The sequence below is a fragment of the Cuculus canorus genome, chromosome 2 (assembly GCF_017976375.1).
Source record: "Cuculus canorus isolate bCucCan1 chromosome 2, bCucCan1.pri, whole genome shotgun sequence".
NCBI classification, from domain to species: Eukaryota; Metazoa; Chordata; class Aves; order Cuculiformes; family Cuculidae; genus Cuculus; species Cuculus canorus.
This window is the reverse complement of record NC_071402.1, coordinates 95,869,694-95,895,775: the sequence shown is the minus strand read 5'-3', so window position 1 is coordinate 95,895,775 and position 26,082 is coordinate 95,869,694. Positions and strand designations below refer to the sequence as shown.

Genomic DNA, 26,082 nt, shown 5'->3' with positions numbered 1-26,082 from the left:
GGAGCCTGAAACACGATTTGCTCTGTGGAGGAAATACTGAAAAAGTATGGACTCTTGGCAAAAACAACACAGATCATTGGGGACAAGGTTATAGTATGCAGTGTGTCTTTGGGCATCTTTGTCAGGCTGTCCCTTCAAAATTAAATAAAAGGTAGAAGCAGAAAAATGGGGATACCATTGTAGATATGCTGGATTTAGAGAGTGTGTATGTATTGCACTTATCTAAAGGCTATTTTTTACCATCACCCACATAAAATTTCCCACCTCCAGCTGAACTAAGCTGAAAATTGGGAGCCATCAACTTTAAATAATGTATAGAGAGAAAACATATCTATGTATCATAGAAATGTATTCAGCTGTGATTACAGTGGCCAACACTCACTTTCTTAGATTAATAACAAACTGCATTTCTACGAAAAGGGACTAGCACTAATTACTGCTGTTTATATGGCTTAGTAGATATCTGTGGATTTCATCAAGTTAATCAAAGCCATAGAGCCACAGACATCTTCAGCATTTCCACTCCTCTTGGTATGCCAAGTAACGGGAGCTGGGTTTGGAACCTCTCCACCAGCTTCTACTTGGAGAAGTCAGGGCCTAACATGAACATGCTGCCTGCACATGTTCCTTTCCTTCCCTTCCTTTCCTTTCATCCCCTTTCTACAATCCAGGAACACATTACCTTTTCCTCTAGAAAAAAAAGCCATTCCTTTGAAGGACAATATTAATATAACTTGCTCTAAATTAAAAGAGGCATTTAGGCAAATAATACTAGACATGAAAGATGATTCCCCACATTTGTTAAGATCCCCAACTGAATTTCTTTCATCAGGAAGACAGAGCTCTGAATGTGCTTTTAATTTTTGGTTTGTTGTTGATGATTAAGCTTGGCATATGTTTTTTTATTTTGAAAATGTCAAAATGATACATCTAGTTATCTTAAAAACTGTTTTTAACAGAAATGTTGTCAAATTTTCCTTGTCTACTACTAGGTTTTGTTTCAGAATTTATGCAATGCAAAACAAAAACACTCTGCTTCAAAGCGTCCTGTATCAATCTTAATGATAACTAATTTATCCTCAGACAAGTCAGCATTTTAGAATTACTTGACTCTTCTAAACATAAGCCTTTATCTTCTAACAAGATGAAACACATTCATCTTTCCTGAGTCCATTTGGCACAATTTAGCTTCCCCCTAAAATGCTGCAATTCTCGTTAATTATTTGAATCCTGCTCTGAGACCAAGAACTGCAAACACTATAAATATTAAAACATGCTATTTCAAGTAGGAAGTGTATCTATTAACTCACAATACAAAGAACTGAGTTAAGTTAACAAATGAGCTCAAGCTTTCCAAAATAACAATATTTTGTGATTCTATTCTATTTTGTATTCAAACAAAGCCTACTCAAATACAACTATGACACAAAAGACCAGAATAATTTTTAAATATATAACGTTCTTTTCACTGAGCATTCAGTCTGTTCAGTTTGGTACCAACACTTAAGCTCTCCTTAAGCTCTAGACTGCATTCATGGGATAAACTGCCGATTAAATCAAAAGAACTTTCTCCTTGCCAAAGTAGTTCATAACCTGGGTGGAACTTTCAATAGCCAAGCGTGTTTTGCAAGCTCTATGAACTGTGCTGCAGCCTATGCTATTTTGGTTCTATGATGGAACTAGCAGCTGAGACAGATCCAAGCCTGTCATGTTCTAATCTCAGTCACCACATGCATTGTGCTTCATCAATGATGAAAAGTGGAAATACAGCAGCCAGGTGTGCCTTAGACGGGATAGTGTCTTTGGCCACACAGTGTCCAGAGGACACTTTAATGAAGGCTGATGTCTATAGTTCAAATTTGGTTTACGTGCAGCAAACTGAACTACACATACACACTCAATACAGACCGTGCATTCATCCTCAAAGAAAACTGAAATTACTTTTTTTCTAGTAATTGTCAGGTATAACATTAGCAGTGTTTGGGAAAAGATAACCATGCTAGCCTCCACATAATCACTTCAAGGCTCCTCAGCAGGGCAGACAAAAACTGTATGTTTCTGCCCCAAGGATGAGAAGAAGTAGTCTTCTCCTCACTCCAGGCCCAACAATATGCAATTTGGAAAAAGCAGCAGAGCAGAGGTATACATGGGGGGATAATGTACTAGGAGGGGGGTTGTGGTTGGTGGTAAAGTTATTGACTGCAGCTGAGTAAGGGGAAGAACTTGATAGAGGTTTGGAGCAATTCCCAAACATCCCTCAGGAATGGGTACCAGCAAGGAGTTACAGGGTTCTGAGTGGGGAGAAGGTTTAGGAGCCATTGTGGACAATTTGGGCCTATGGCTGGTTTTCTTCTTCTCCTTTCCCCCTAACCTCCCACCTTCCTCCTCTCAGTCTGACCTCTGTACAGCAGACCCCTTTTCTCATTACTCTTCAATGCTGTATCCTCCTTCTCCAACTCTCCCTGTCAGGCAAAGCATCCTAATTCTCCTCCCATCACCCTTAGATAACTTTCTTGATACATTTCTTTTCTCCCACTTCCCTCAGGAGCTCCTGGCATGTAAGAACAACAAGAGCTTGATGGGACTTGGAAGAGAGAGAATTATAAAATGGACCAACGATGTTCTTTCCCTGCCCTTTTTTGCAGGCTGTTCCAGTCAGTTAACACTCCACTTACCATCAGCCAGATTTTCCCCCAAATCATTTAATTCTTCCTTGTAAATTCATAGCCTTCTTCTGGATAATGGATCTTTTGAGTCACCAAGTCCCAGGAATCTGAAAGAAAAGCCAAATGGAAATTGCTCTCTCTGATCTTGAAACAGTTCAAATAGATCTACTCTTGTGCCCATTACAACATCACATTTCTTTACTTCCAAAAATTCCACTTGGAGGCCGAATGTTTTGTACAGAACAACCACACAAAGCACTAAAAATATGTTGTGTATACCTGTGACAGGAAAGAGAACAGCAAGGCCAGGAAAATCCAAGAAAACTGAGAGTGTTTGACAGCCAAAGAAAGTCTCTCAAGTAAAATTAATCTGCTGCTGCCAACATTATTTAACAGAAAATTCTCCACTGGTTTCTAGCCCATTGGTCCCATGAACCAACTATGCCTCAACCCGTCTTTCAAATCTCATTTGTTTCTTCAATGATTGACTTGCCATAGGGGAAAAAATGCCCTTCATTTTTCTAAATAAGCAACCTATGCATTGCACTCCACAAACTGTCCCCGAAATGAGTGCGTACATTTATGGGTATGAAAAAGCTTTACATACCTAAGGACAGTTGTGTTAACTTTGGTGCATAATTTCAGGCTTCCTTCTGACAGTATAAAATTATGCTGCCTAGAGTGATGTAAGTTCGGTAACACAATAACTAATTCAATTTGTAATGTCTCTCCCTTTCTCTAATATCAATTATCTTCTACACCACTACAGCGTCATTGAAAAACACTAGAGCAAATTATGCACAAGAACCACTTTACAAGGAAAAATTAAGAGGATGTATGAAAAAAAAAATCTCTGATTACAAAGACTATGTAAACCAAGACAATGAGATCACTGTTCCCCTACAGCTTATAGAGTGGCCCTATTTCGTGGTTTTTTCCCATCAACACAGAGCAAGTTTTGCAGCTTCCATCCTGTCAAATGGTATCAGTTAACACTGGAATAAACACACTGGGTCTGAATTTCAGTGAGTATAAGATGGCAAAGCCTTTCCAGGCTGCACTAGAAATTCAAACCGGCTGAGAATCATTCTTGACATACTCAAAATGAATAATATTTGACCCTTTTTTGAAAAGCACTTATAAAGTGATTGCAAAACACCTCCAAACAAGCATCACTACATTTCACATTCACCTCTGCATACAGTGATCACGTATAGTGCAAGGCAATGCAGATTTGGGTTCCATAATATAATGGCTACTACGAACTACCTACCACGTAAGGAAAGAAATTTAAAGATGAGCAGATAAGCAGGAATAAATATAAACCATGCAGTTGTCCTAAAATAAACCACTTGGAACAGGAACATGAAAAAAACCTTGACTGTTCATCAGAAAAATGTATAAAAATTCAAACTGGTTAGATGACGACATATGAAGACACCACTTCTCAAAAGATCAAATAGTTGCAATGTAACAGCAGGCTATACCTCTTTCAAAGACATCAATTTATATATTCTTGAAAAGGAATGCCTTCCACTATTCTAACAAAAAAAAACAGTGGGTTTGATTATTTAATTCATAACAAAATGCCTCAGACCGGTCCTCAATTATAAACATGACATGGTATGGTTTTGCATTAGTCTAAAGAGCCCTCTAGTGTTCACCTACCGCAGGCATAATAAATTATTTCACATTACTAAGGAACTTGCAAATCGCTACCTATTAGCTCTATCAAACACCTCTAGCTAGCAGAAATTTTAGTCAATGGATGACAATGTCTGCATGAAGAAAATAACTTAAATTCTGTAGTAAAAACTGTTCCTCAGGAGAATATTTCTATATTGCTCTCCATATAATTTCAAAGAACTCAGGGGTTTAAACAACATTTGAGCCAACCATTAGTAATATTCACCGATATATATAACATCTATTTATTTATTTATAGGAAAACAGCCTTCAATCTTCAAAATAAACTAGCTCTCCCGTTCAGTCACCACTACTGAAAGTCAGTGATTAATGGATCATGTTGCAATTATCTCCAAAGTGTTATTTTCCTATAGAGGTTCTGTTCAATAAATAACTTTAAATGTTTCTGCTTCAATAAATAACTACAAAAACCTCCAGATCATGTCACAGAAAAAAAGGCAATATTAGCTTAAGATTTCTTATTCATTCACACGCCCTACTCCCTCATCTGGGTCAACAAAATTGCCTGTGGAGATAAGCTACGAACCACACCATGACATGCCCCAGCACTACCACAGGCTGTAGAAAAAGCATTTAGACTATGCCTTGAGTACCCTATCTGCTATCCAAGTAAAGATTTTAACTCATTCCTCCATTGAAAAGAGCTGTGTGGAATCCATAAAACAGCACAAAATACTCTTAGATTTTGTCTAAAGGGAGTCTAACAATAGGCACACACCATGTGTACCTGTAGAGTGACATATATTCTGAACACAAAGAAAGAACAATCTCAGACATACATCTCATCGGAGCAGTACCTTAAATTGAGTAATAATAATTGGTATCGCCTATCCTTGTAGCATCTCCACACCAAAGACATACTTCCTAAAGTATGTTGTTACATTCAGACACCCTAAAATATATCAAACCTCCCACATGACCTATTTTCACCATTATAAGACTCTGGTGGGTATTCTGTCTTAGTTACTGAACATCTAGCTCCTCCTGCTCTTGCCTGCTGCCACAGACAATGTCCATGGGGCCAATGAGATCATGAAAATCCTCCTGCTGAAAATTAACAACCTGTCAGATCAGGCCCATCATCTATCACGTGGCCACACAAGGGCCAGTGCTGGCACAAAGTGTAAGCTAGAACTTATGGGTAAAGAGAAAGGGTGATGACATCATTTGATGTCATCACAGGCACCACCAACGTCTCGACATCTGATCATGTCTCCTCTCCTCGTGTTGCACCAGTCGTAGGTAGTACGAAAGTCCCTGCTGTCATTACTCATAAACAGGCATTTCCAGGTCCTTATTTATCTCTGGGCAGGTAGAAACATCTTAAAATACAAACAAAAGACTCTCTGAGCTCCACCTCTGTCTCCACCCTAGTGATATCGACCTGCCCCATCACTGGCAACATTCAAGGCCAGGCTGGACAGGGCTCTGAGGAACTTGACCTAGTTGAAGACATCTCTGCTCACTGCAGAGAAGGTTGGACTAGATGACCTTGACAGGTCTCTTTCAACCCAAACCATTCTGTGTTTTCAAGCCACAAAATAGCATTTAGCTTTAAACACCGTACAGATCCACCAACAGAGGAAACCTCATTCTTGCCTTTGAAACCAAGCTTGAAATGTCACTGACTGCAATTCAGCTGACTTGTAGTGAAAACACAAACTCCTAAATGGAGTGTCCTTGAGCCCTCTCACAGCTTCTCCATTGCTTCCTTTTAGCCTGACTCAAGTCTGAGTCTGTAGAGGTTTGGGCTTTAGAAATAGCCCAAGAGCTCTCTAGGATAGGACTTTTTCCAAAAACGCATATCTACCGCATACAGTGCTCATATCGGTCATCCCAGGATCTCCTGGACCAAACTAGTATCAAGTTCAGACCCATGAACTAAAAATAAAAACAAAATAAAACAAGTACTTCTGTTGCAAGTAAGCGATCTTCTGGAATGGCAAGGATCATTAACAGTGACTTGGACATGGCCTCATTGCTTTTTTAAGACAAGCCAGAAGATGAAGAAGTAAAGAAGGGATAGGAACAGATCAACCGCTTGCAATGCAAACCTCAAATATTTTTTCTTGTAGGATACTTGTTCTCAGCAAGAGAGAGAATTCTCCACTACACCAAAGCTTTTTTTTTAGGGAGATAATGCAATAAATACCATAGTATTTTGACGTTGTATACATTTTATTTATTTATTTATCCATAGAAGCTTTTTATATCCACTGCAAGGTTGCAATTGAAAAATAACAAGAACTTTAACCTTGCAGGTGAAATAGAAGCAAATATACGGAACAGGCTGCCCAGAGAACCCATGGATGTCTCATCCTTGGAAGTGTACAAGGCCAGGCTGCATAAGGCTTTGAGCAACCTGACCTAGTAGAAAGTGTCCCTACCCATGGCAGAAAGGTTGGAACTGTATCCCCTACAACCCAAACCATTCTATGATTCTACAATATTAAATACTTACATAAATAATACTAGATTTCCAAAAATTCTTTAGTTTTAGAAAGCTTGTGCAGAAGTTTTGAGAATAGTTTGACAGCAAAGACATTCCCTCTGACAAGACCGATACTCATCCTCAAGATATGCCAGACTGCCATTCCAGAGTCCCTTTAGCTTTACTGTAGTCTAATGATATATTATGTCCAATCAGAAACACTGTTAAAATAATGGGATCAGGAAGCATAACATCAGCCCTTGTCTGAGCTCTATTAAGCATGTTAGACATATGAAAAGCCACTTAGTAACTACTTGCTCAATCTTCCATTAGAATGAATATAGAATATGCGACACAGTTCTCTCACATTTATTTACAAGATTCTCACTTCAGGGATTTGAAAGGATATTTTTTGTGTTGCAGTTACTGTAAGGACAAAAAACACGAAATATTTTAAATATGGAATGAAAATGTCAACACACTGACCTCAGTTACAGAGCATTTGTACAAAACCTTTAGAACTATTTATAACTTCCTAGCATCAGCACAAATTGGTTATCTAAATGTAAATGAAATTTATGTTTCCCATCAGTATCAATAAAATTATGAAGGGATAATAAGCAAAAGGAAAATACATAAAATCCTGTAGTGATTTTATGTCTACAAAATGACTCTTTTAAGGTAATTAACCACGGGGCTAAAGCACATATGATTTTAAGAACACTACCAAAGAAGAAAACCTTGTTTTCCCAAAGGGCATTCACTGTTAATTTACTACTATTATGTTTTTCCGTGTAAATCAGTTACATTCTCAGTGTCCTGTTATGAATTCCCTCTTCCTGTAACCTCTATTAGAAAATGAAAAAGCAGCATGGAAGAAAGCAGACTGACACTAAAATAAATTAATTCTGATGCTCTGACACAGGGGACTGGATTGTTCTATTACATTAACAATAATATGGATTAATTTCAAAGAGCCCTACTGGTCCTACTTCACAGAGACTATGGAGGCCAGAAGAATATTTTTTTAAAACAAGCAATAATTTCCAAGGTCAGGAATTAACTAAGGATGCTGTTGTTTGACAGGAACATTTTCAAATACTTCCCATGACTTGAAACCATATTTGACAACTGCCATCAAGTCAATTGTCATAAACACAAGGTTTCATTTCCACCCTGACATAGCCCATAACTATCAATTAGCCTATCCCCTAAGGAAGACACAATGTTATATACCCAATTTATTCAATATTCTTTCCTCTCCTCCTGAAAAAAAGGTCAAGGTAAGGGAAAATGCATGCACTACAGATCCCTGTTAAGAGGTGACTGCACAGGGCAACACAAATAAATACGGATTTTTTTAATCTCAAAACTGAAACCTCTACCATGAATATGCACCTTCTGCAAATGCTTTAAAGAGAACCATAATTCTGTAGTCGTAAACAAGTACTTCTGCCTTTATCATTTAAAAGTACATTGAAAAAATTCGTAAGATGTAAGTCTATACTTCTTATTCTACACGTCAGTCTTTGATTAATAACCTACTTTTCCACTTCTCAAGAGAGATTTCAGAAGTCAATGCATTTTCCTTTTGCAATCAAAAAGTTTATGGATCTCATAAGATTTCACATTGATCTCTTCATATGTCACTAAACCTCACATGCCAAAAGAGGAACAGATTTAAATATTGCCTAAGCTTCTTCCAACCCACTTCAGGTGAAATAAAAGCCAGACATTAAAAATTTTATGATTGTTTCACATAAAGTTATGTCTTTTTATAAAAGGTGTGAGCTTAACTCCCAGTTGAAATTGAAGCTGCTTCAAATTCTGCACAACCCGGACCAAAGCAGGGAGCTGCTGCACAATGGTAATATATGCTGCCTGGCAAAACCAGGCTGGTCAAAGTCGCATCCAACCTGGCCTTGAAGATCTCCAGGGATGGGGCACCCACAGCTTCTCTGGGCGACCTGTTCCAGTACTTCACCACCCTCACAGTAAAGGATTTCCTCCCAATATCTAATCTAAATCTCTCTCTTACAGGTTAAAACCATTACCCCTTATCCTACCACTGCACTCCCTGATAAAGAGCTTTCCTGCAGCCCCCTTTAAGCACTGGAAGATTGCCATAAGGTCTCCCTAAAGCCTTCTCTTCTCCATGCCGAATAACCCCAACTCTCTCAGCCTCATATGAGAGGTGCTCTAGCCCCCGATCATCTTCATGGCCTCCTCTGGGCACGCTCAATCAGGTCCATGTCCTTCTTACATCAGGGGCCCCAGAGCTGGATGCAGTACTCCAGGTGGGATCTCGCCACTGCAGAGTAGAGGAAAATCACCTCTCTCGACCTGCTGGTCACGCTTCTTTTGACTCACCCCAAGATATGGCTGGCTTTCTGGTCTGTGAGCGCACATTGCTGGCTCATACTAAGCTTTTCATCCACCCAAGACCTCCACCACAGGGCTGCTCTCAATCCACTCATGGCCAAGCTTGTATCCATGTCTAGGATTGCCCCAGCCCAGATGCAGAACTTGTACTTGGCCTTGCTGCATTTCATGAGGTTTGCCCAGGCACACCTCTCAAGCCTGCCAAGGTCCCTCTGGATGTCATCCTCTTCCCTCTGGAGTACAAACCACACCATTCAGCTTGGTGCCATCCACACGCTTACTGGGGATGTGCTCAAATACAAGTAATAGTCATAAACCCAAGATAATATTAGTGAACAAAGAATTCGCTGTTTTCTCAGAACACTTTCCCCTTTCCCTAGTTGTTAATGTCACCAGGTTATCTGTGTTGAGTTTAACAACTTCATATCCCAAGCTCTTCTGTCAGAGGGCCAAGGGGAGAGAATGGATAATGAACTGGCAAATGATAGATCACTGCTCAGTGGCACTCACCCCACAGATGGACACAGACTCAGCAAATCCACAGACACCAATGTTTTGGACAAGGGGAGCTCTCAGGGGCCATAAATTCCCTCCTGCCGTTCCAAGGCTATCACCACATGCATATATACACTACGTGTTACTACTGTCACTCCATACCCCCTATTAGCCCAGCTTCTCCTTGCAGCCTGCGCTTTAGTTCAATTCTACACACTGGAGGGATTTCCTGAGCTGATGGAAGACAAAGGGACCAGCAGGGCTCCCTAAATTTCCAGGCAGCAACCCAGGAAAAAGTAGCACATGCACATGTCTTCTGAGGACAAGGAACCAGAATATAAACCAAACAAGGGGACTAGGAGGTAATGAGCATGTAATCAGTGCTGAAGGGCACACTGCACAGTCAATGACTTTTTTAATGTCTGCCTTTGATAGCTTTTGCAAATTAAGACACTCAGCAGGCTGGTGGGAATCTGAGTCAACTACAACATAAAATAAATGCATTCAGATGTCAAAACAACTAAGCATGAGTTCCAATTCTTAGGAGACATGTTTTTAATAGCAAAATAAAATAAATTACAACATGTCCACTTTTACTATGTCAAAATCTAATGCTTTCTTCAATAAATAAAATGTAGAACTATTATTCATAGTACTTTACGTTTGATTTTAAGCCCACAAAGTCAGCTAATCTGTGGATACTGCAAAACCCCATTATGAAGATTGACTTTATAGACACACAAAAAATAAAAACAGAGCTAAAAACTATATTCAAAAGAATTAGAAGATTAAAACACAGTATTTTGTTTTGTTAATGACAAAGATTTCAGATTCTTACTACATTTACCCTTCAAGTCAAAGAAAACTTGTTGATTCAAAAGCAAGTAATTAGAACTGTGAAGAAAGAAGGAAAAGCACCACCGAACTGGAACTTCACTCATACTGTGATTTATTATTTTAAATCTTTAGATGTGATGTAATGTAATTTCTCCAGGATCTTTCAAGCTGGTGCAACTGCGGGTTTCCCCTGAAAGAAAAGCTCCTGTTCGCCTGCTTCCTGTCACCCCTTCCTTCCTTAGCTCCCTTTCCACCAGATCTAACTGTGCAGCCACAAAGTAAGACAGTTCAGCAAGCTCATCTGACAGAAAGCTTAGACTCCTGCCAGCCTCAAAAAAAGAATGAACAGTTTTCCATCAGACTAATTTACTGTCTTTTCCTAACCCAGGAAAAGAGGAAGTGTCTTAACAGGTACAAAATGCATCTGCAGGAGCTGCAGTTGTACCAGACAGCATCATGGCCAGCCACATGCTCAGGGCATAGTTCTAAGATAAAACTGACCTATGTTTATTTTGTTCCCAAAAAATGATGGTTTTGACTTTTCACTTGTGCCAGAATGGCACTCGTGTAGGCAGATGACCTGCAAAGCCTGGGAGCTGATCAGAGCCTTAATGTTACAATGATAAAAACATCGACCCCTTTCAAACAGGATCATGCCTATTACCCAGCTAATCGTGCCACTAAGGAATGCCAGCCCTAGCATACCAGAAGGTGGTGACACGTGGTAAGTGGGCGGGGGGGGGGGGGGGGGCGGGACAGGGACACCCTCTCCCACAGAAGCACAGACTTAAGACGTCAATGCAAAATCCCTCCAAGGGTCCAGCGCAGAGGTAAGGATGGGGAGGAGCTCCACCTTGTCAGGCAAACAGGCATAGTGCCCAGTGCGTTCACTCCCTGTAAACCGTACCCAGTGCATTCACTCCCTGTAAACCTTACCCAATGCCCCACTGCAACGGATGAACACCCAGGCAGTTTATGGTTCGTGCATCCTTCCACTCCACAGAGACCATGTCATATTCTCTTTCTTCTGAGAGTTTAATGAATAGTATAGCAGAGTGGTCCCACTGAGGCAGCACCATTTTGCAGTAAAGAAATTAGAGCCCTCTTCCTAGTCCATTACTATTTACTAAATTAAACCAATAATTTTATCTATTTTTTTTGTCCCGTGCCTATTGCTATTTGAATGTACAACAACTGTACATGCAACGTTTGTTCCTTCACCTCTCTCCTCATCAGCTTTAAACAAACATCAGTTAATTCATTTTTAAAATAACTTATACATTCACATTTTAAAATATCCTGAAACTTTTGAGTTTTCTTGGACTTTTTCAAATGTATGTGAAATGCCAGTTGGTATAAACAAATACATACAAGCTTAAATATCATGCAATAGCTCCTAGAATAAAATGCAACACAAAAAGGTGAAATGGGCCAGGTCACAGCTCTGCAAAGTCAGAGACAGAACGCAAGCAGAGAAAAAAAAGCATTTAGAAAGAAGTTTTAAAAGTCTTAACATACTGTATTTGCATGAGCAAAAGACAGAATATAAATGATTACAAGTCTACAAACAATACTTACACCAGCCTTGACAGGAGAACTGCAGGCACAAAACCAGGTATGCTCAGTAGAAAGAAATCAACACCAACTAACACTTCCAAAAAAAGCTGCTTCCAACTGCTCTGAACTGTTTGAATTAATTTTCAAGACTGTTTTTCTGAAGTCAGGAGCAGAGCCCATGCCAAAGAATGTGATCTGTTTCGTTAGTCAAAAGGGAGTATTTAGTTTCGGAAAGCATCAGGAATGTTTAAGGGTGCATATATTGGGGCTTTTTGCATGTTACTAACAGGAAAATTCCAGATTATTGGGACTAAATTACAGGGGAAGAAAGTGCTAAGTAACTATTTAAAGGTTATAAATGAGTTTAATATGCATTACTACACACTAAGTTTGAAAAGTAGTCAGTGTTCCTAGCCAGAACCACATAAATGGTATTATTCTGAAATAATATTCATCCAAATCCATCTGTACAGATTTAATCATAATTCCAGGGAAGGAAGAATGCCTTATCCTATCCTCTTGCACACAGTTTCTGCAGGATGGCCTCACTGGATGAGTATCTTTGGCATCAGGGATGTCCACAACATGAGAAGCAGACTTTTGTACTGCTGGAACAGTGTGGAAAGACGTTAGAGTCTTCACATGAATGAAAAAGGACTCTCACAGCTTATCTACACAAAGAGGCTACTCTGTATTGTTTCAGTGTATGAATTTACCACACAAATTCAAATGGTCAATAATTCTTTCCATGTGCAATGAGCTGAACACTTCAGGACAATAAACTACTTCACATTCAACAAGAATATTCAATAATACCCAAAACAGCATGGAGCAATGGATGTTGCGTACATCCTGCCTTATTCCACTGCAACTTCTCTTGCAAGATACACCTTCAGTATCAGGAAAATAGCAACTAAAAAAACAGAAATGTAAACAGTTCAACTTAAAGCCTTCACTTTTTGCAGATCTCCAGGAGACAGCACACTCCCACATCACAGTTTGTAGAGAGAAAGCTCATTTACAGAGAGACGATTGTGCTGCTCATGCAAGTCCTGCCAAATCCTAGAACTGAAGATGTTAAGGAACACTGAAGATGTTACCCCTTATTGCTGCCTGCCTTACCCTCTGCTAAAGATGGCCATTTCTACAACACGGTAAACAATCTGTTCCGGCCTCATGATTCCTCAGTTCACAGTCCATTGTGCTTGCTTTCTCTGAAGGTAAGTTTCTCTACATACCATTTGTGAACTACCCTGGCTGCACAGCAAGTATCCATGTTGTTCTGTCACTCTTTGTCCAGCAGCCAAAGGAGAGGAGCAGATCAGAAAACTAGACACCATAACATCATCAATCACCCTACCAAAACTTAGCAGGGTTTATTATTAGCCAGAACCTTCAGGAAGATTGATTTGAATAAGCTTTTAAAATGTATTAGCTAAACCATAAACAGAGTTTAAAACTTACTGCAAAACGCTTTTGTTTAATTTACTTTAGAATTCAGCTAAATAAACAAAAGTCATTTCCATAAAAGTATCTATAACAGATTTGAACGTGATGTAATTAATACACTTTTGAAGTTAGTGCGAATTAATATTCCAGAAAGACATGTAGTTAATTTGGAATATTTGTTCTGCATGCTCTGTGTATGTGAGACTAAAGACTGGCTATTCATGTTTTCCGAGGTACAAAATGCCATGAAGACAGAGGGCTGTGTTTAGCACTGGGCAGGATGGTAGCTGTAAAGAAGTGTGAAGTGAAAGCATTTCAAGCAAGTATTTTTGTAAGGCACTCACAAAAATGACAAAAATGGCTCTGCTGCTTATTTCATTTTTCAACTGAATTACTTAACCAGATGGAAAGCCAAGATATGTGACCTTCCGTGCCAAGTAAGGTCACATATCTTTTTTTTATTTATTTTTTTATTTTTTTACTAGGGTTTAGAAGTAGAAGCTACTCTGAACAGACAAGTAAAACTTTTGGTGGAAACTCAAGGTGAACAGAACACATTTTCCAAAAGATAATTGCTCACGCAACTAGACAAATGAAACAGATTTAATTTAACAGCCTTTACATCTCTAAGAAAAACATGTATGATACCACCTCTGTATTATTGATCGTTCTTGCGCACAATGCAGGCCAAATTCTTTCTTGTTAAGTCACCTCTTAAGCACACCAGTAACAAAAAGGAAAATTACATACCTACACATTTTAAAGAAGAAATAGCCATGACATAATAAATTCGTACTCTGATGAGAGCAATGGCATTTGTCTTAGTAAGTCTTAAATTCTATAGTTAATGCTTTACTTTTCACTATCTGCATTCCCTCCTAGCAAAGCTCAGCGCAGATTAGAGAGGCTTAACCTTAGAAACGGAACCGACATTTACACGTCAGAAGTGATGCACAAACTTTTTCCAACTGAATCACTCCACCTGCGTACTCCCCCAGCCACCTTCAATAGGGGGATACACCAGGTCACAATTTACTGTGGGCAACAAGGCTTTTCTCAGAGTAGCTTTATTCAGGAGTCCTTTAAAATAGCAGGAGGACTTCAGCAGACTTTAAGATATGACAGATCTGATACCCAATTTTAATCAAAATTATTAAGTTTTTCGTGTTTAGCATGCGTTTACTTTTAAAGACCAAAACAGTAAATTTTATAGAACAATTAGATTTAATAATATCACCTATTAAAATTTTCCATAAAGCTTTAAAACCTCTATGTTACACTATTAAAATGTGCAGTCCTGCACACAACTGTACAAACCTTTTGGTATGTGAACATTCCACCCTTATTTGGGTAGGCAAATAAGGTAACCACTCTCATAGGTATTCAGAGCATTGGGATTTCACGACCTATTTCTGAGAGGCAAGAGGCAACTACTCCTCCCAGTTTACCGGAGTGTTCAAGTTACAGAGCTCATATGTGATCAAGGATCTTGTAATCAATGCTGCAATCCACCACCAAGAATTCTAATTCTCATCAATAATAAAAGCTGCTTTACATAGTGAGTATAACTGTTACCCTTAAGGCCGAACTAAGCATCTAAGGAAGCTTTATCCCATCAAAGGCAGCAACAAGTGTAATATGTGTTAATTCATGCTAATTTACAGCAGTTTTAAAGCACAGCAGTACAAGCCTCACCACATGGTAGCAACCAGGGTGAAAGTCTTTAAAAAAAATCTAAAGAGCATAAAGCAACTAAGAATAAACTAGAAACAGATGCCAGATTTTAAAAATATCTGTTCAATCATTTATTTCCAAACTAATTAAACACTCTATGAGCAATAGCCAGGCTAAAACCGTCAAATTATGCAATTGTGCTTATATAACAGCAGCCTCTTTCCCCAGTTACATTTCAAACAGGAAAAGTATTGCTTTTTTAATTATTTTTTTAAAATCAAAACCAGGCAAAGGACTTTCCCATAAACTTTCCAGGAAAGTCAACCTCTGGACTAAAACCAAACATAAAACTTTAGGCAGGAAAGGAGAATATGTCATTAAGTTATGAGCGTGCAAAGACAACATTCAAACACAAGACAACAGTGAAAATCCTCACGTAACTTTCAATTTAGCAGGCCACCACAGATTGCCACCTACTGCAACACAAACATAACATACTAATTTATTTAAAAAAAAATCAACCGAATCTAGAGCACAGACAATATATTGTCTGCTCTCTACCTTCTGACTGACTTTCATATATTAATCATCAGCATCAGGAACAACTGCTTAAAAAGTATGAGAAGACGTTCTATTCCATAAAGATACTTTTGTCCACACAACTATGAATGTTTTGTTTCAAAAAGCAGTAGGTAAATTCATAGAATCACAGAATTTTTGCCAAGTTTGCCAGTTAACTTTTTTGCCAAAATTGAAGAGTTCCAGTTTATTTATAAAATAATCACTTGGAGAAGTTAGAATATTTATTTTGAAATTTCACATGCAGTATCACCCTCTTGCAAGCTGAAGTAGTACAACAAATACCAGCAACTACAGAAGTTCTGTAAAGATAAAAAAAGTTTGAAGTATCCTGTGAAATTATTTTTATAAAAGCTAGAAATATTAATATATGAAAGACTCCAAGAACTTTCAAAGAATACCAATTCTTAAATCCTTTACAAATTATAGGGAGTAATACACTTCTCTGTGTATACTGGATCATTCACAAGTTTTAAGTGAGACAGATGTTCAACACAGGCTTAATAAAATCATAATCCTAACCAATACACTGAAAAAATACCAGTTTTAAAGTTAATGTTGCACTTCAAGATCTTCCTTAAAATTTGCTTACAAGGTACCTAAATGTATGGAGTGAGGACACAGGAGACATCAGACCTCAGTCACTCTCCCTAACACCTCTTTGCCCTGACAACAGGACATCAACAGTAACAGTTGTTTAGTGGTTTTTTGCTGAAATCCTGAAAAGCACAGACAAGGTAAGTTCTAAAGTCACTCTCAGAAACCGAAACATATAATTTTGCCACATTTTTCATGCCAGCAAAACATGCATAATGAAATACATGTCCCCGAACATGGGAGGGAACATTTAGAAGTGAAAAGTCAGCAGTGAGACAGCTTATATTGGATATATGTTTACACAACATACATTGGGGTTTGATCCTACAGCTGCCTGCCACAGATCACAGCCTGCTGTTTCACCTTAATGTGTAAAGCATAGCAAGGCTGCTGCTCCATAGACAGCAGAACCATTCAAAGGAGACAGAATGGGTATCATAACCATTTCCAGATAAGCTATTCCCATTAACTATTAAAGGTCCTGTGAGACAACACAATAAAGAAGCAATAAAATTTTCAACTACAAGCTTCTATTCTGTACAGAAAACCTAAAAAGGTTGAGCAGCTGTTCAAGATCAATGAGTATAAATCAGTGTCTTCCTCCACAAAGAATGGCTGAAGCCCTAGGACTAAATTTAGAGAGAAGTAGAATTATGCAGAGCTGACTGCAGCCTTCTCAGTAAATACCTAGCCACCTCCCCTTTGCATGGCAGTACCTCTGATCCCTCTTGTGCCAGCATCTTCATTTCTTTATATCATATCAGAGTACTGTATGCCCTTGAATTTCACTGCTGCTTGTTGTAGTGAAACCTTTCTCATGTTAAAAATATCAAATGGACTTTTCTCTTACCTATTAAACTCCTGCAACCCAGATTGATTTATCTGGTAATTACCAAAGTGCAGTCTTTATTTTAACCTCTCATAAGGAAGGGATTTTTATAACCATGTCCACAGCTGCTAGTCAGGAATGATTACTTTCACAGCTTTCAAACCTTTCCACATCACTTGAATGCACTACACAATGGTACATTTCAAAATTATGGGCTTCTTCAGCCAGCTACATCAATTGGATTAAGTGGTGAGTGATTCAGTCCTCTCAGCCTAAATGTTCTTGCCCTTTTAGGCTTTTTCTTAATCACTATTGCATATGGATACCTCTTAGAAGTATGTAATGCACGCACATCAGTGCAAATCTATCAGGCTCCAAACTTTAAGAGAGGAATCAACTGGCATTTACTTGGAGAAATGATAAACAAAAAAAGAAACACAGTGAAGAAATGTAGTGACTGAACTCGCAATTACAGACTTCTTATTTTTGTATAACATTCAGATTAGGCAGCAGCTCAGCACAGACTTCAGAAAATCTACCTTAACTTTCCCCTTCATAGGAAAAACTTGAGTCTCACATTCAAAATTAGCCCTTAAACTGTGTTTTCTTCAAAACAAGAATACTGCTATCACAAGTGATGCTTCAAATAAGCATTATCAAGATTTGTTTCCACTTTTTTAATTAGTGTGAAAATATTTAAGTAAGTTTTGCCAGTCTATTTTTAATAACTCATATTTAGATCTAAAATTTCTGCATAATAAAAAAGATGGGGCATTTTCCCTTTACAGACTTTAATAATTTAAAGTACATCTTTCTAGGTTCTCAGACTTCAAACAAATTTTACCTAAATGCGTCCGAAAGATGCATTAACGTAGAACAGGATCAAACCGAGAACCTGACTGATGAAACAGTACAACTTCTGTCCTGTGCTAAAACCTTGAAGCTCTCTACAGGCCCCTTGTAACTTTCTTCAGGGTTCTAGACTACGGTGGAGCCCACTTCACACTAAGGGAAAGCTAAATGTAGAAACCTCAGAGGTCCAGTTACCGAAGAGGAAAGTATGAGCTTCCTATATTTATGCTGTCTCTACTTCAGAATGTCATTACTGAAATTCCTTAGTTTTTTCTTTTTTTTTTTTTAACTTTAAAAGTCTTTCTTGTCTTGACTTTGTACAGCTATTTATGAGTATACACATAAAATAGTTTCCCTCAAGCTTTTAGTTATGTTATACCAGAATTTCCACTGCAAAGGTCATCAGAACTAAATGCTTATAGCTTTCAGCCACTCAAAACAGCATTGTGGTTTATTGCCTCAACTGAAAACATGTGTTACATCTGTATTTCCAATTCTGCAAGTCCTATTAAAGAGAAGAATCAGTTACATTATGCATCATCCAATTTACACACAAATCCTGTATTAAAAGGACAAAAGTCACAAAATACAACAGAAGCTTTTGAACAAATTTAGTATGCAGTTACAGCCAGGTAGATATAGAATAACAGCTCTGGAACAAATAGAGTTACTAGTGTGTAAAGTCTGAAGTAATTTGGAACAGAACTTGGCTAAACACTTCACTAAACCTAAAGCCCTGGAAGGGTCTAACAATGAATAACTACATAATTTGTGAGAAGAAATGTTTAGAAACCCTGGATACAGAGGTGAAATGAGGATAAATGCTTTGCTTACCTGCCAAACCTTCTGGATTTTGTTAGTCGAAGACAGAACATAGAGACTGCTTTAATATGTTATGAATATTTTCAGTGTGAAATTCCACTCATTTCACAATAAGACGTGATTCATACAGAATTCACATGGCAGACCCTGGAATTCTAGAGTAGTTTGAATATATCATGCAGATGTATAAACCTTTAAACAACTTTAACTGGGATTGCTTTTTCCACATAATAAATTTGTTTCAAATATGGACTGTGAATACTTTGAGACTTTCATATTTGTTTCTGTATCTATTTTATGCATTTCAGAATAAATATTAAGGGCTCAAATCTGAAAAGTTACAAAGTTATTCACAGTAGCAGTCTCTTCAAGGCTTGGAAGCTTCTGCAGGGTTGCACTTGCACCTCATATGTGGCAAAGCATATCTAGAGAAAAGGTATGTGGAAAATACCTTAAAACACCTGTTAAAGTCACAGGGAGTACAAGCTTAAATGAATGTTAATGACAGGACAAGGAGGAGGGGGAAGATTTAGATTAGACATTAGGAAGAAATTCTTCACTATGAGGGTGATGAGGCACGGGCACAGGTTGCCCAGAGAAGCTGTTGATGCCTCATCCCTGGAGATGTTCAAGGTCAGGCTGGATGGGGATTTGAGCAGCCTGGTTTGGTGGGAGGTGTCCCTACCCATAGCAGGGGGGTGGAACTGTATGGGCTTTAAGGTCCCTTCCAACCTTAACCATTCTAGGATTCTATGATGCAATGATCTCTAAGGTCCATTCCAACTCAAACCATTCTAGGATTCTACGATCCAATGATCTTTAAAGTCCCTTCCAACCCAAACGGTTCTATGGTTATTAAATAAATAAAGAAATAAAACGTCATTAGGCTTCCTAATATTATTTGTTAACGACGTGAAACGAGACTCCCGGTGAACAGCACTGCCGCGTTATGTCAGCCCTAGAGCAAACCTGCATTCCCAAGCTCCCCGAGTCGAGAGGAACGGCACGGGGATCCCAAAGGGAGCCAGGTTCTCCTCCTCTGCCGGAGATAACACCGCCCATCAGAGCCTGTTCCCCTGGACATGCCGCTTCGGGCAGGGAGGGAAGCGGGCTCGGTCCTCTCCCCTTGCCCCGGGCTCCGAGCATTCCCGAGCGCGTTCCCGAGCGCGTTCCCTACCGCTGCGCCTCGCCGCGAGGTTCGAAGCCCTTTGGCCCCGGTGGGACAGCGGGAAGGGCGGCTGGGGAGCTGCTGGGAACCCCGGTCGCCTCCTCCTTCCCCGCTGCTCCCCTCTCCCGGCAGAGAAGGCTGCTGCCCCCTGCGCGCCCGCGGGGAGCGGAGCCGCCAAGGGCAAATCCAGCCTGCGTGTCCCACGCCACCGGGCGGTCCTGGCGGTGGGGGAGCCTCCCTCCGAAATAAAGCCTCCTGTCTTCTGGAAAACGTCATATTAGAGCTTGTCGTGTGGACAAATCATTACCGAGACCGCTGCAAATTATTAGAAAGCTCCAAAGTTTTCCCTTTTCCCGTTTCTGGCTGGTCGGTGGTTTGTTTTAAATACGGGTTGCTACTGGCTGCGCGGAATGCATGGGGGAAACCACCAGCTGCACTCTGCAGCCCAACTTGATGATGAGCTAAGGGCAAACCTGTCCTAGCGCGGGGCAATAACCCCGGAGATGTTTTCCGTTGAGTTTAAAAAAGTGTAACAGTAAATGACCAACCCTACCAAATCCAACAGACCTGTCCAGCAGAAATCTACAGACTCGAACCTTAAAGCCTAAATGAATCCACACTGTTTCTTTTTCCAAAGTGTGAGTTACATAACATTTACGCAGTTCACTGGCACAGGCGCGTGCTATTCATTGCAAAACCGTCCCAAAAGTAGCAGGAGGCCAGTAACAGAGTGAGCGTTTGCCACAGGTCAGGTTCTGTCCCTGTTAAAAATCCTGCTAAAAGTTCAACAGTGAGCAGCATGTAGGACCTCGAGATGAAAGCCCTCATACCACTCCTGCCCTCGGGTCAGCAGAGGAATGCAGGAGAGTTTACAGCACTATCTCCGGCAAGAGTTACCTGTCAGCTGTTCCGAGTTTCCAGGCTGTACCTGTAGACCTAAATACTAGATTCTGTACTAGATCTAAATCCTTCGTAGAATACATCAATCTGTTGCAAGCCCAAATTCCTCTAATGAAGGTTATGGGGCAAGAGAAGGAATAAACATTTATCATAGATTCACTGAGTCACAGAATAAAAGGTTGGAAGGGACCACAGGGAGCACCTGGCCCAACCTTTTAGGTAATATATAGCTTAAACAAGATGGCCCACAACCCTGTCAAGCTGAGCCTTAAAAGTGTCCAGCGTAGAGAAATCCACCACTTCCCTGGGGAGATAATTCCAATTTTTAACTGTGAAAAATTCTCATGGTGAAAAATTTTCTTCTGGAATCCAATCAGACTCTCCCCGGGAACAACTTATACCCATTACCCCTTGTCTTTCCGAAGTGACTTCTCATAAAACAGGAGTCTCCATTCTCTTGGTAGATACCCTGTATGTACTGGTATGTGGTAATAACGGGTACATAACAGCTGGGGATGCTTTGACTGAACACACCGGTGTAAATGCTATCAAACAGACACAAAACAGTAATTTTCAAACCCTGCAGAGTAAGATTTAACTTTGTGGTAAATGGAAGGTTTACAGAAATCTGAACACAGAGCTCAGTCGAGCACAGTGTTGCCATTCACTCACAGATGGAAAATGTGACTTTATGTACTATTTTGATTCATTGTCTACCTCTTGTGCTTCTTATTACAATTTTGTTAAGTTTTTGCATATATTTTCCCTGAAACATGGCCCATACAGGGATTTCTCAAATATTGTAAAACTGCTTAGGTTGATTCATATCAACTACTCATTTCATGTTTGCAAAAATCTGTATTTAGAAGGACAACTCTTTAAGCTTCTTAAGGGTAAGAAAGAGATGATAAGTGCAGGTGATGCAATAGTCTGCTAATCCTGAAACACCTAGATGGGAATTGAAAAGGGGAACACAGGATGTCAGAAGCAAGCAGAATGCCCTTAAAAAACACTCTGCAAATCAGGGGTTCTTATCAGTCAACAAATGTAAAATATCTTGCACAAATATACAGTGAACACTTGGAGATATTCAGCATATGTTATTAATCATGTCACAGCATAACTACATACTGCTCAAATAGTTATTGATTTTCTCTCTTCTTGTAAATCATGTAAATTAGCTGAATTATCAGTTCATATTTAGATTCCTGCTTTCGGCAGCAATATCGTAACCCTTAGAGTCAAAAGCCATATAATGCTTCTAATGTTAATAAAGATGCATTTGGCATTTACACAGGACTTTTCTCAGCATTTCATAGAGCCTCTCTTTGACATTTCTAGGAAATATGTAGTCACATGACTTCCAGAGAAACCAAAGTGTGTATGTGTATTTATATAACTCATACAAGTACACAAAGCAACACTATTAAAAAGTAGCATCCCAACATTTCTCGCTGCAGTATTTTACTCTCTGGATAAAAATCCTGATGGGAGATACCGAGCACTTACCTTGACGCAGGACACTTTCTCTGCAATCTACAGATCACCTTTTCTGTAACTTTACCCAGAGCAGATCCCCTAGTTTCTGCATTGATGTGAGGACACTGCAGTAACCAGCCACTTTGGAAACAAAATAAATGCAGTCCTGGGGGACTTTATTTACTCTAGGAATCTTACACTTCTATTCCCAAAAGCTTCTCAAAACCTGCCTTATGCTTTGTATTTAAAGCCAATAAACACTGCTTGCTAACTGACTGCTAGGAACTGACTGACTAGAACTGTTTATATTAATTCACAGAGACTAGCAACCAGGTTTAAAATTGCAGTGCCTGCTGCACTCCATCATGCAATCCAAGCTTGCTATCTACCTTTAAACGGGCCAGCTTCCTTTTATGGCACCTTCAAACCATTTCCAGCATTTAATTCTATTGAGTTACTATGTCTAAGAAACATACCCTCTGATATCTCAAACTGAGCCCAAGGTACTTCCAGGATAACTGCGTTCTATGGAACCGGAATAGATGTAGCTAGCCGTCAACGCTAAGGGCAGCCTCTCCATGACGGAATAAGAAGAGCAGGCTATATTAAGCAGCTCTTGCTGCTTAACTCTAAGAACCTCTTAGAATCGTTCATCCCTTTCCAATTTAGCCTTCTCCCAGAACCAAGATTTTAAAGTTGTGTTTAGTACCTTTCACTACACTGTGTAAACACCTTGCATAATGCTGATATTTTATACTAATGTAGTTATCTCCTGTAAGTCTTACGAGTCTCAGCTGAAAATACCATTAACTTCATCAAGCTATGTGGAGAAGAGGCAGCAATATAGAAGTATGAATACAGTGAAGCATCCCAAAGCAGCATATTGAGAAAGAACAGTAAATATGAGAAAATCAAACAGTTTTGCTTTCTTTTATTGAATTTACTCATTTCCCTTTAATTTCCCCTGAAATTTTCTTTTTCTGAATTTGCCCTCTCCTTCTCCCAAATTCTAGCTTTGCAGATTTTTTCTTAAAGTGTTTTTAATCCATATTGCCTCAGTCTCTTCTGGGAAGTGAAACAACCAATTGTGAAATTTTTAACAGCACACTGAAACTACTCCATAAACTCATAAATCAAAAAGATACCATGAAGGGCAGAGAGGGGTTCAAAAAACAGAATCAAGAGAAGTTAGTTATCATAGCTGTTGATGTTTTGCCAGAACAAACCTGTCACAAAATGTATTTTACTTGCACTAAGAGTATAGCAGTTCCTGAAATATTTAATTTAGTCCGTGTTCAAGGGTCTGCCTGCCACTAAAGTGATGTCTTCACTAAAAGGATCAATGAAGCCTTTGTCTTCTATTTCTCCTCAAGATGCAGTTCTTATGTGGTATGTGTAGTACATTAACATAAGTTGTTTATTAGGTAAATCATCTCCATTGGACAAACACATCCCTCTTTACAACATGACAATCTAATTTATCATCCCAACCTGAAGCACAGTCTTTGGATGTCTTCTGTCATGACTCTGAACTAATCCAAACCTATTAATCTTACAGGAAGTAGCCTGTTGTCTTCAGACATCTGTCCTGTGCCGTTTGTGTAGCCCATGGTTTAATCATGAGATATTCTTGTCTCCTCATTTTGTGTTAGCTTCGGGCTTGTGTAATTATGTATTGTTGGTAAATAATTTACATTTTTCATTTTAAGACCATCACCATCTGTGACTGAACTAGCTTTAAAAACTTTTAAGAAAGGAATCCACATCTCTGTTGCCTAAATTGAGGGGTGATTAAAATACACTCCCTGGACTTTCCTTTTGTATACAGTATATGAATTATAGTATTTCCCAAGTATTTTCCCATGCCAAAATCTATTATTTTGCATAATTTGTATTACACATATGTCCTAGTTTTATTACCAATTCTAAATAACTATGGTTTAAACATGCCTGAGGCTAACAGTTCACATTAGTGTGACGTTTTTCTCATGCCCTCTCTTTTCTTACTCCTTTGGCCGGTCTCTGTCAAAGAGCTACCAACCTACAGCTACTCCCACTAGCCAAACTGCTGCTGTCAGTGCACTGTGGCTTCCAGACAGTCACCGGCACTGGCTCAGTCGGGCTACTCCTTTCTCCAACATATTCTGAAAACATGTTAAGCCCAGCCAGGCTTCTGCTCTGGTTTTGAAGATTATGCCTTCAGCTCTGGCAGTCACAGTGCAGGAAGTAGGATCAGGCCATTGTTCTTTTGGGGGCCACCTGTGAACCCCACATTTTACATGGGTGAGGAGGAGACCTTCCTCTTCAGCTCCGGCTCACACTTCAACGGACTGTTTCTCCTGTTGGCCACAACCCCTCTGCCGCCCTACATGGCTGTTACAGTAAAGTGGGACAGCTGAACCCTTCCTGCCCACAAGTGAATCACAGACTGGTTTGGGTTGAAAGGAACCTTAAAGATCATCTAGGTCCATCCCCCCTGCCATAAGCAGGCACACCTCCCACCAGACCAAGCTGCCCAAGGCCTTATCCAACCTTATCTTGAACACCTCCAGGGATGGGGCATCCACAGCTTCTCTGGGCAACCTGTGCCAATGCCTCATAGAATCATTGAATCATTTAGGTTGGAAAAGGCCTTTAAGATCATCAAGTCCAACTGTAAACCTAACACTGCCAACTCCACCACTAAACCATGTCTGTAAACACCATTTCTACGTGTCTTCTAAATACCTCCGTGGATGGTGACTCCACCACCTCCCAGGTAAGCACACAACATATTGCAGGGAAAGACAAGAATCTGACGAAATCACTTCACTGCTCCATGAAATGAAGGTGTCGTTAGAACTAAGGAGAATGTGGGGAAAAAAAGGGGGGGGAGGGGGACAACACCCAAACATGTAGAAGGCTGCGAGAACTCTTGAATCCCACAGCTATTTCAGGCCTGATTCTCTGAGATGCCAGGCAGCTGGCAAAGACAATGTTCAAGTGAGCCAGAGATTATTCTGCATTCAGAGCTTTGTATTCCTAAATTATAAGCATCCTGGCACTCTCGTCACGAACAAATGCTTCCTAATGTCCAGTCTAAATCTTCCCCCCTCCAATTTATACCCATCGCCCCTCGTCCTATCACTCCATGCCCTTGTAAACAGTCCCTCTCCAGCTTTCCTGTAGTCCCTTCAGGTACTGGAAAGTCGCTTTAAGGTCTCCCCAGAGCCTTCTGTTCTCTAGGCTGAGCAAGCCCCGCTCTCTCAGCCTGTCCTGGTAGCAGAAGCGCTCCAACCCTCGCATCACCGTCTCTGGCCCCGAAGGGTGGCGGCAGCGCCGCAGGACGGGGCGGGACGGGGGCGCCGTAAACCAGCGCGGAGAAGGTGCGGGGGGGGGGGAAGCCCCGACCCCGCCCTCCCCGGCGGCGGCGCGCGCTGCCCTCCCGCCAGCCCTGCGCGCCGTGACGTCACCGCAAGCCGCTGCGCGCCACACACGGAGAAACGCACAAACGCACACAGACACACACACACACACAGAGATAGACACAGAAACAGAGAGACACACGGACAGACAAAAACGCACACACGGACACGCACAGACACAGACAGAGAGACACAGACGCAAACACAGACACACTGAAACGCACACAGGCGTGAGACACAGGCACTGAAACTCA

At 40.1% G+C, this 26,082-nt stretch overlaps 1 protein-coding gene across 2 annotated transcripts in view; it reads right to left on the bottom strand.

The window, feature by feature from the left end:
• The window catches only part of RNF144B (ring finger protein 144B), a 95,370-nt gene extending 69,327 nt beyond the window's left edge, over window positions 1-26,043 (bottom strand). The window contains exons 1-2 of one of the 2 annotated variants that reach the window (XM_054058339.1): window positions 22,455-26,043; window positions 2,676-2,773 (exon numbers count right to left, since the gene is read on the bottom strand). The gene's annotated coding sequence lies outside the window, so the exon portion shown is untranslated. Of the gene's footprint in view, window positions 1-2,675; window positions 2,774-20,054; window positions 20,764-22,454 lie in introns of those variants that run through there. The other variant, XM_054058338.1, reaches the window with a different exon arrangement.
• Window positions 26,044-26,082: the final 39 nt, after the last annotated feature.